This window comes from Syngnathus leptorhynchus, unplaced genomic scaffold, assembly GCF_054491065.1.
Source record: "Syngnathus leptorhynchus isolate UIUO unplaced genomic scaffold, UIUO_Slep HiC_scaffold_61, whole genome shotgun sequence".
Taxonomy (NCBI): domain Eukaryota; kingdom Metazoa; phylum Chordata; class Actinopteri; order Syngnathiformes; family Syngnathidae; genus Syngnathus; species Syngnathus leptorhynchus.
The window spans coordinates 187,501-197,337 of NW_028232028.1; the positions used below are offsets into that span (position 1 = coordinate 187,501).

Genomic DNA, 9,837 nt, shown 5'->3' on the forward strand with positions numbered 1-9,837 from the left:
AGAATTGCCACAGTTATCCAAGTAACTGAGGAGCGATCAAAGGAACCATAACTGATTTAATGAGCCATTCGCAGTTTCGCTGTACGGGCCGTGTGCACTTAGACTTGCATGGCTTAATCTTTGAGACAAGCATATGCTACTGGCAGGATCAACCAGGTAGGAGAGAGGGTGGCTGGGTAGCGCCTCTCGCTCGCCGGCCCGCCGGAGCGGGGGCTCGCGCGACTGTTTTCCGGACGCCGGCCGCGGTTCGCGGGGGCTCTAGGTGGTCTGACGCTGCCGCGGGGTGAGATGGATCGGGCTGGACCCGGCGCAGCCGAAGCCGAGGACGCGGAACCTCGAATGCGACCCTCGCGGACCCCTAAACGAGAGGAGCTGCGCCCGGCCTCGTAAGACACCTCTTCTCCGGTGCTAGGTCGACCCCGACGCCGCTGGCCGCCGCCGCCGCCTTGCCGCTATCCCTCCGCACGTTTGGGGCCGGTGGCGACCCGCAGGACGGCCGACAACTCGCTCGTTTGGCGGGGCGATGCAAGGTTAGGCGAACTGGGCGGTAACTCGGGTTAGTCGAGGGGACTTCGCGGTGGACAGGGGGGTGCGAATCCGGCCGGGCGGCCCTTCGATGGAGCCTGGTGCAGGGACATTCAATGGGATGAGCCGCGCTCGCCGCGGAACCTTCGAGCGCCGCTACTCAGCAAGTAAACGAGAGGGAGCTGCGCCCGGCCTCGTAAGACGCCTCTTCTCCGGTGCGAGCGCCCCGACGCCGCTGGCCGCCGCCGCCGCCTTGCCGCTATCCCGCCGCGCGTTTGGGGACGGAGGGCGACCCGTAGGACGGCCCCGCCGACTACACGACCGTTTGGCAGAGCGAGTGCAAGGTTAGGCGAGCTGGGCGGTAACTCGGGTTAGTCTGGGGAGACTCGCGGTGGACAGGGGGGCGCGAATCCGGCCGGGCGGCCCCATCGATTAAGCATTGGTAGGGAGCCGAGGATGAGCCGTGCGAAGTGGCCTCGGAGGCGGTCCGTGGGGGACGACGGGGGGGGACGGGCGTCGGCCCTCCGGCCCGAGCAGAGAACGTTCGGTCACCCAAGCGGGAATCTGCGCCCCGGCCCGAGTCGGACTCGGTCGGTTCGGCCCGCTGAGGCCCTCAACTATTCCCGTACGCGGGGGTCGGGAGCTGCGGCGCTGCGCCGGCGACTTACCCGCGCGAGGCACGCACTGCGTGCGGCCAGGATGCGGAGTTGGATCGGCGCTGGTTGGGAACCCTCGGGGAACGAAGGCGGACGGCGGCCAGCCGGCGCCGACGAACCCGTCGGGGAGGGGGCTGGTGGCAGGCGCGATCGGCACTATTGCTGACTGCCGGGAGGGAAGCTGCGCCCCGGCCGAGTCAGACTCAGCCGTTGCGCCCCCCCCGAGCCCGCAGCGCGTAGCGCGGAAGCCATACGCCCCCCCGATGCGGAGCGACAGACGCCCCCGCGACCGCGGTTGGTCGGGAAGGCTTTTCGGATAGAGGTCGGACGGTGTGTGTGGACGGCTTCCCGTGGTGCCGCCGCTATCAAGCCGGAGGGTTTGAGAAACGACATTCGCGGAAGGACCGGCGCGGCCGGCGGACGCTCGCACGCGCGGCGCCCGACACTCAGCCGCTCGCTCGGCCTCCGTGGATCGTGGCTAGGTGGGATGGATGCCAAACCGGGTCGTCTCGGTCTCGCCGCAGTACGGTCGCGCCGGGGCCTGCGGGGCGGCGCGGGGAGCGCACGCTCACGCGGCGGCCGGGGCGCTAGAGTGCGACCCGCAGTGGGTAGGAACCGTCCACCCGACGTCGGACGAGCCGAGGCCGATGGGGGCCCTACCAAGGCGGGTCATGAGTGCCAGTCGGTCAGTTGGGTGAGGGGGTACTCGGAGGCCCGCCGGGAGCAGACGGGCGACCGGGGATGGGGGGCGTACGCGGGCGGGCGCCGGGAGAAAACGGCCCGTCCGGGGTCGAATCTCGGCCTGTGTTTAAGGAGCCGGCCGGGCATCACGCTCCTTCCTTGGATGGACAACATTCGCAGTTGACACTTTGTGTCATTTTATCCGAGCGGGCGGGCGCCGCGAGGCGGACCGTCCGGGGCGACTCTCGGCCTGTGTTTAAGGAGCCGGCCGGGCATCACGCTCCTTCCTTGGATGGACAACATTCGCAGTTGACACTTTGTGTCATTTTATCCGAGCAGACGGGCGCCGCGAGGCGGACCGTCCGGGGCGACTCTCGGCCTGTGTTTAAGGAGCCGGCCGGGCATCACGCTCCTTCCTTGGATGGACAACATTCGTAGTTGACACTTTGTGTCATTTTATCCGAGCGGGCGGGCGCCGCGAGGCGGACCGTCCGGGGCGACTCTCGGCCTGTGTTTAAGGAGCCGGCCGGGCATCACGCTCCTTCCTTGGATGGACAACATTCGCAGTTGACACTTTGTGTCATTTTATCCGAGCGGACGGGCGCCGCGAGGCGGACCGTCCGGGGCGACTCTCGGCCTGTGTTTAAGGAGCCGGCCGGGCATCACGCTCCTTCCTTGGATGGACAACATTCGCAGTTGACACTTTGTGTCATTTTGTTCGGCCTGTGTTTAAGGAGGCGGCCGTCCTCCACTCGGTCCGTGTTTAAGGAGCAACACTCGCGCTCCGGTTCGGCCTGTGTTTAAGGAGGCGGCCGTCCTCCCCTTGGTCTGTGTTAAGGGCGACACTCGGTCCGTGTTTAAGGAGCCTGGCCCTCGCGCTCCGGTTCGGCCTGTATTTAGGGAGGCGGCCGTCCTCCGCTTGGTCTGTGTTAAGGGCGACACTCGGTCCGTGTTTAAGGAGCCTGGCCCTGACGCTCCTCTCCGGCCTGTGTTTAAGGAGGCGGCCGTCCTCCCCTTGGTCTGTGTTAAGGGCGACACTCGGTCCGTGTTTAAGGAGCCTGGCCCTCGCGCTCCGGTTCGGCCTGTATTTAGGGAGGCGGCCGTCCTCCGCTTGGTCTGTGTTAAGGGCGACACTCGGTCCGTGTTTAAGGAGCCTGGCCCTGACGCTCCTCTCCGGCCTGTGTTTAAGGAGGCGGCCGTCCTCCCCTTGGTCTGTGTTAAGGGCGACACTCGGTCCGTGTTTAAGGAGCGGCCCTCGCGCTCCGGTTCGGCCTGTATTTAGGGAGGCGGCCGTCCTCCGCTTGGTCTGTGTTAAGGGCGACACTCGGTCCGTGTTTAAGGAGCCGGCCCTGACGCTCCTCTTCGGCCTGTGTTTAAGGAGGCGGCCGTCCTCCACTTCCTTCCATGCACCACCACATTCGCAGTTGACACTTTGCCATTTTTTCAGAGAGGTGACACTTAGTCGTTTTTTCGAAAGTTGACACTTAGTCGTTTTTTCGAAAGTTGACACTTTGCCGTTTTTTCAGAGAGGTGACACTTTGTCGTTTTTTCGAAAGTTGACACTTAGCCGTTTTTTCGAAAGTTGACACTTAGCCGTTTTTTCGAAAGTTGACACTTAGTCACTTTTTCGCCACAGTGACACCTCCAGCGCGTGCCACGGCGCTTTTCAGGTCTTCTATCCGACCTTGTGCTGTCGAGGACGGCGTGTCCGACGCCGTGGGGAGACCAGCACCATCTCCTCCATACTCGTAAACGAGGTGCTTTGGAAAACGGGGGGAAAGTCGATGAGTACACTGACTACTGGGACCATTTCATTGTACTCTGGCGCACCTGAAGACCAAAAAAGGTACTGCACCTTAGCCCGGGTACCTCACCCCCTGGTACCTCGAGGAGAACTTAGAAAAATTTCGACAAATTTTTGGTGAGCTCCAGGGAGAGAGGCTGATTTTTCGCTTTTTGAGGCCGACCGCCGAACCGGCGCGGGGCGGACTCACAAGCCCCGCAGAGCCGTGGGCACTTAGTCGTTTTTTCAGAGAGGCGACACTTAGTCGTTTTTTCAGAGGCGACACTTAGTCGTTTTTTCGAAAGTTGACACTTAGCCGTTTTTTCGAAAGTCGACACTTAGCCGTTTTTTTGGAAAGTTGACACTTAGTCGTTTTTTCGAAAGTTGACACTTAGTCGTTTTTTCGCCACAATTGGCTCTGAGCTCCAGGGGGAGAGCCTGGTTTTGCCTTATTTCAGGCCGGCTGGGGAACCGGCGCGGGTCGGATGCACGAGCCCGGTAGAGCCGTGGGCACTTAGAAAATTTTCGCCGATTAAGCTGGGACCTCCAGGCGGAGACCGGCATTCCTCGTCCTCGGGGTTCGACCCAGGAACCGGCGCTGGGCAGACGCCGTAGCCACGCAGAGCCGTGGGCACTTAGAAAATATTCGCCAAGTTGGCTCTGAGCTCCAGGCGGAGAGGCTGGTTTTGCCTTATTTCAGGCCGGCTGGGGAACCGGCGCGGGTCGGATGCACGAGCCCGCAGAGCCGTGGGCACTTTGCCATTTTCTCAGAGTCGACACTTAGTCGTTTTTTCAGAGAGGCGACACTGTCGTTTTTTCGAAAGTTGACACTTTGCCGTTTTTTCAGAGAGGCGACACTTAGCCGTTTTTTTCGAAAGTTGACACTTAGCCGTTTTTTCGAAAGTCGACACTTAGCCGTTTTTTCAGAGATGTGACACTTTGCCGTTTTTTCGAAAGTTGACACTTAGCCGTTTTTTCGAAAGTCGACACTTAGCCGTTTTTTCAGAGATGTGACACTTTGCCGTTTTTTCGAAAGTTGACACTTAGCCGTTTTTTCGAAAGTTGACACTTAGTCGTTTTTTCAGAGATGTGACACTTAGAAACTTTTTGCCAAGTTGGCTGTGAGCTCCAGGAGGAGACCGTTATTTTTCGTCATTCGAGGCCGACTGCGGAACCGGCGCTGAGCGGACGCCAAAGCTCGGCAGGGCCGTGGGCACTTAGAAACTTTTTGCCAAGTTGGCTGTGAGCTCCAGGAGGAGACCGTTATTTTTCGTCATTCGAGGCCGACTGCGGAACCGGCGCTGGGCGGACGCCAAAGCTCGGCAGGGCCGTGGGCACTTAGAAACTTTTTGCCAAGTTGGCTGTGAGCTCCAGGAGGAGACCGTTATTTTTCGTCATTCGAGGCCGACTGCGGAACCGGCGCTGAGCGGACGCCAAAGCTCGGCAGGGCCGTGGGCACTTAGAAACTTTTTGCCAAGTTGGCTGTGAGCTCCAGGAGGAGACCGTTATTTTTCGTCATTCGAGGCCGACTGCGGAACCGGCGCTGGGCGGACGCCAAAGCTCGGCAGGGCCGTGGGCACTTAGAAACTTTTTGCCAAGTTGGCTGTGAGCTCCAGGAGGAGACCGTTATTTTTCGTCATTCGAGGCCGACTGCGGAACCGGCGCTGGGCGGACGCCAAAGCTCAGCAGGGCCGTGGGCACTTAGAAACTTTTTGCCAAGTTGGCTGTGAGCTCCAGGAGGAGACCGTTATTTTTCGTCATTCGAGGCCGACTGCGGAACCGGCGCTGGGCGGACGCCAAAGCTCAGCAGGGCCGTGGGCACTTAGAAACTTTTTGCCAAGTTGGCTGTGAGCTCCAGGAGGAGACCGTTATTTTTCGTCATTCTAGGCCGGCTGCAGAACCGGCGCGGCTCGGATGCACGAGCCCGCAGAGCCGTGGGCACTTTGCCACTTTTTCGCCACAATTGGCTGTGAGCTCCAGGAGGAGACCGTTATTTTTCGTCATTCTAGGCCGGTTGCAGAACCGGCGCGGCTCGGATGCACGAGCCCGCAGAGCCGTGGGCACTTAGAAAATTTTCAGAGAGGCGACACTTTGCCATTTTTTCAGAGAGGTGACACTTAGTCGTTTTTTCGAAAGTTGACACTTAGCCGTTTTTTCGAAAGTTGACACTTAGTCGTTTTTTCGAAAGTTGACACTTAGTCGTTTTTTCGCCACAGTGCCCACCTCCAGCGCGTGCCACGGCGCTTTCCAGGTCTTCTATCCGACCTTGTGCTGTCGAGGACGGCGTGTCCGACGCCGTGGGGAGACCAGCACCATCTCCTCCATACTCGTAAAGGAGGTGCTTTGGAAAACGGGGGGAAAGTCGATGAGTACACTGACTACTGGGACCATTTCATTGTACTCTGGCGCACCTGAAGACCAAAAAAGGTACTGCATCTTAGCCCGGGTACCTCACCCCCTGGTACCTCGAGGAGAACTTAGAAAAATTTCGACAAATTTTTGGTGAGCTCCAGGGAGAGAGGCTGATTTTTCGCTTTTTGAGGCCGACTGCCGAACCGGCGCGGGGCGGACTCACAAGCCCCGCAGAGCCGTGGGCACTTAGTCGTTTTTTCAGAGAGGCGACACTTAGTCGTTTTTTCGAAAGTCGACACTTAGCCGTTTTTTCGAAAGTTGACACTTAGCCGTTTTTTCGAAAGTTGACACTTAGTCGTTTTTTCGCCACAATTGGCTCTGAGCTCCAGGGGGAGAGGCTGGTTTTGCCTTATTTCAGGCCGGCTGGGGAACCGGCGCGGGTCGGATGCACGAGCCCGCAGAGCCGTGGGCACTTTGCCGTTTTTTCAGAGAGGCGACACTTAGTCGTTTTTTCAGAGAGGCGACACTTAGTCGTTTTTTCAGAGAGGCGACACTTAGCCGTTTTTTCAGAGAGGCGACACTTAGTCGTTTTTTCGAAAGTTGACACTTAGCCGTTCGACCCGGGAGCCAGCGCCGAGCGGACACATTCGCTCGCAAGTGCCGTTGGCACTTAGAAAATTTTTCGTTTGTCATGAGCTCCGGGCGGAGACCGGCGTTTTTCGTCTTCCGGGTTCGACCCGGGAACCAGCGCCGAGCGGACACATTCGCTCGCAAGTGCCGTTGGCACTTAGAAAATTTTTCGTTTGCCATGAGCTCCGGGCGGAGACCGGCGTTTTTCGTCTTCCGGGTTCGACCCGGGAACCAGCGCCGAGCGGACACATTCGCTCGCAAGTGCCGTTGGCACTTAGAAAATTTTTCGTTTGCCATGAGCTCCGGGCGGAGACCGGCATTTTTCGTCATTCGAGGCCGACGGGGGAACCAGCCGGAGCGGACACGTTTGCTCGGAAGAGCCGTTGGCACTTAGAAAAAATTCCGTGTCTCGTGAGCTCCAGGGGGGACAGGCTGGTTTTATTCATCCGTAGCCGACATGGGAACCAGCGCGGAGCGGATTGGTGTTGCGCTGGCATATACCTCATCTCTCTCAGGAGTCCCCCCCTTATACGTGCCGATTGTGTTTTGGAAAACGGGGGGTAACTGGATGAGTACACTGACTAGGGGGACCAGTACACTAGCGAGTGGGACCAGTACACTGACTAGTGGGACCAACACACTATGAGCGCCTGGTACCTAAAATGGAAGTATAGAGGCCGAATTTCGGGCAAGATCACGCCGGGTTAGGCTTCCAGGACCTCGGCTAAGCAATTTTAACGGGTCGCCCGGTTCTTTTTTGATCCAGCCCGGTTCTTTTTTTTATCCAGCCCGGTTCTTTTTACACTTCCAGCTGGAGCTCGGGAGCGGCTTTTTGCACAAGATCACGCCGTGTTAGGCTTCCAGGACCTCGGCTAAGCAATTTTAACGGGTCGCCCGGTTCTTTTTTTTATCCAGCCCGGTTCTTTTTTTATCCAGCCCGGTTCTTTTTACACTTCCAGCTGGAGCTCGGGAGCGGCTTTTTGCACAAGATCACGCCGTGTTAGGCTTCCAGGACCTCGGCTAAGCAATTTTAACGGGTCGTCCGGTTCTTTTTTTTATCCAGCCCGGTTCTTTTTTTTATCCAGCCCGGTTCTTTTTACACTTCCAGCTGGAGCTCGGGAGCGGCTTTTTGCACAAGATCACGCCGTGTTAGGCTTCCAGGACCTCGGCTAAGCAATTTTAACGGGTCGCCCGGTTCTTTTTTTTTTTATCCAGCCCGGTTCTTTTTTTATCCAGCCTGGTTCTTTTTACACTTCCAGCTGGAGCTCGGGAGCGGCTTTTTGCACAAGATCACGCCGTGTTAGGCTTCCAGGACGTCGGCTAAGCAATTTTAACGGGTCGCCCGGTTCTTTTTTTGATCCAGCCCGGTTCTTTTTTTATCCAGCCCGGTTCTTTTTACACTTCCAGCTGGAGCTCGGGAGCGGCTTTTTGCACAAGAACACGCCGTGTTAGGCTTCCAGGACCTCGGCTAAGCAATTTTAACGGGTCGCCCGGTTCTTTTTTTATCCAGCCCGGTTCTTTTTTTTATCCAGCCCGGTTCTTTTTACACTTCCAGCTGGAGCTCGGGAGCGGCTTTTTGCACAAGATCACGCCGTGTTAGGCTTCCAGGACCTCGGCTAAGCAATTTTAACGGGTCGCCCGGTTCTTTTTTTTTTTATCCAGCCCGGTTCTTTTTTTATCCAGCCTGGTTCTTTTTACACTTCCAGCTGGAGCTCGGGAGCGGCTTTTTGCACAAGATCACGCCGTGTTAGGCTTCCAGGACGTCGGCTAAGCAATTTTAACGGGTCGCCCGGTTCTTTTTTTGATCCAGCCCGGTTCTTTTTTTATCCAGCCCGGTTCTTTTTACACTTCCAGCTGGAGCTCGGGAGCGGCTTTTTGCACAAGAACACGCCGTGTTAGGCTTCCAGGACCTCGGCTAAGCAATTTTAACGGGTCGCCCGGTTCTTTTTTGATCCAGCCCGGTTCTTTTTTTTATCCAGCCCGGTTCTTTTTACACTTCCAGCTGGAGCTCGGGAGCGGCTTTTTGCACAAGATCACGCCGTGTTAGGCTTCCAGGACGTCGGCTAAGCAATTTTAACGGGTCGCCCGGTTCTTTTTTTGATCCAGCCCGGTTCTTTTTTTATCCAGCCCGGTTCTTTTTACACTTCCAGCTGGAGCTCGGGAGCGGCTTTTTGCACAAGAACACGCCGTGTTAGGCTTCCAGGACCTCGGCTAAGCAATTTTAACGGGTCGCCCGGTTCTTTTTTGATCCAGCCCGGTTCTTTTTTTATCCAGCCCGGTTCTTTTTACACTTCCAGCTGGAGCTCGGGAGCGGCTTTTTGCACAAGATCACCCCGTGTTAGGCTTCCAGGACCTCGGCTAAGCAATTTTAACGGGTCGCCCGGTTCTTTTTTTTATCCAGCCCGGTTCTTTTTTTATCCAGCCTGGTTCTTTTTACACTTCCAGCTGGAGCTCGGGAGCGGCTTTTTGCACAAGATCACGCCGGGTTAGGCTTCCAGGACCTCGGCTAAGCAATTTTACCGGGTCGCCCGGTTCTTTTTTTGAACCAGCCCGGTTCTTTTTACACTTCCAGCTGGAGCTCAGCAGCGGCTATTTGCACAAGATCACGCCGGGTTAGGCTTCCAGGACCTCGGTTAAGCACTTCTAACGGGCCCTGGTCCACCCCTGCCAGCGCAATTCAAAACTTGGCATTAATTTCGACCTAAGAGACGAAGTCTGATTTTTTTCTACCACTTGGGCGGCCTTTTTGCACCCAGAACACCCGCACCGGCACCATAAATTCGAAGGGTGCCGAGTGCGTCGGCGCAGATTCTGCGACGGAGTGACACTTCCCTCTTGTGGACATTCGGCGGTAGGTGAAATGCGCACTCGGTCTTCTCTTTTCTTTTCCTTCCAGTGAAACTTTGGCAACATTCTGCGAGCTGCTGGCTTCCAGAACCTCGGCCAAGCAGGTGGAGGATTTTTTTCCACTTCCAGCTGGAGGTGAGGAGGGACTTTTTGGGCAAGATCACGCCGACTTAGCAAGCAAGGTGGAAGTGCCAGCATGCTCCGTGGCTGGAAGTGTGGATGTGCCAGCACCCTCCGTGCCTGGAGCTATGGAAGTGTGGAGCTCCAGCACCCTCCGTGCCTATGGAAGTGTGGAGCTCCAGCACCCTCCCTGCCTATGGAAGTGTGGAGCTCCAGCACCCTCCCTGCCTATGGAAGTGTGGA

At 57.5% G+C, this 9,837-nt stretch overlaps 1 non-coding gene across 1 annotated transcript in view; it reads right to left on the bottom strand.

The window, feature by feature from the left end:
* LOC147038408 (18S ribosomal RNA) overlaps positions 1-159 on the bottom strand; it is a 1,907-nt gene extending 1,748 nt beyond the window's left edge. Inside the window, exon 1 of the ribosomal RNA XR_015063914.1 lies at positions 1-159. This exon is cut by the window's left edge and continues 1,748 nt beyond it. This is a non-coding gene — a ribosomal RNA (18S ribosomal RNA).
* Positions 160-9,837: the final 9,678 nt, after the last annotated feature.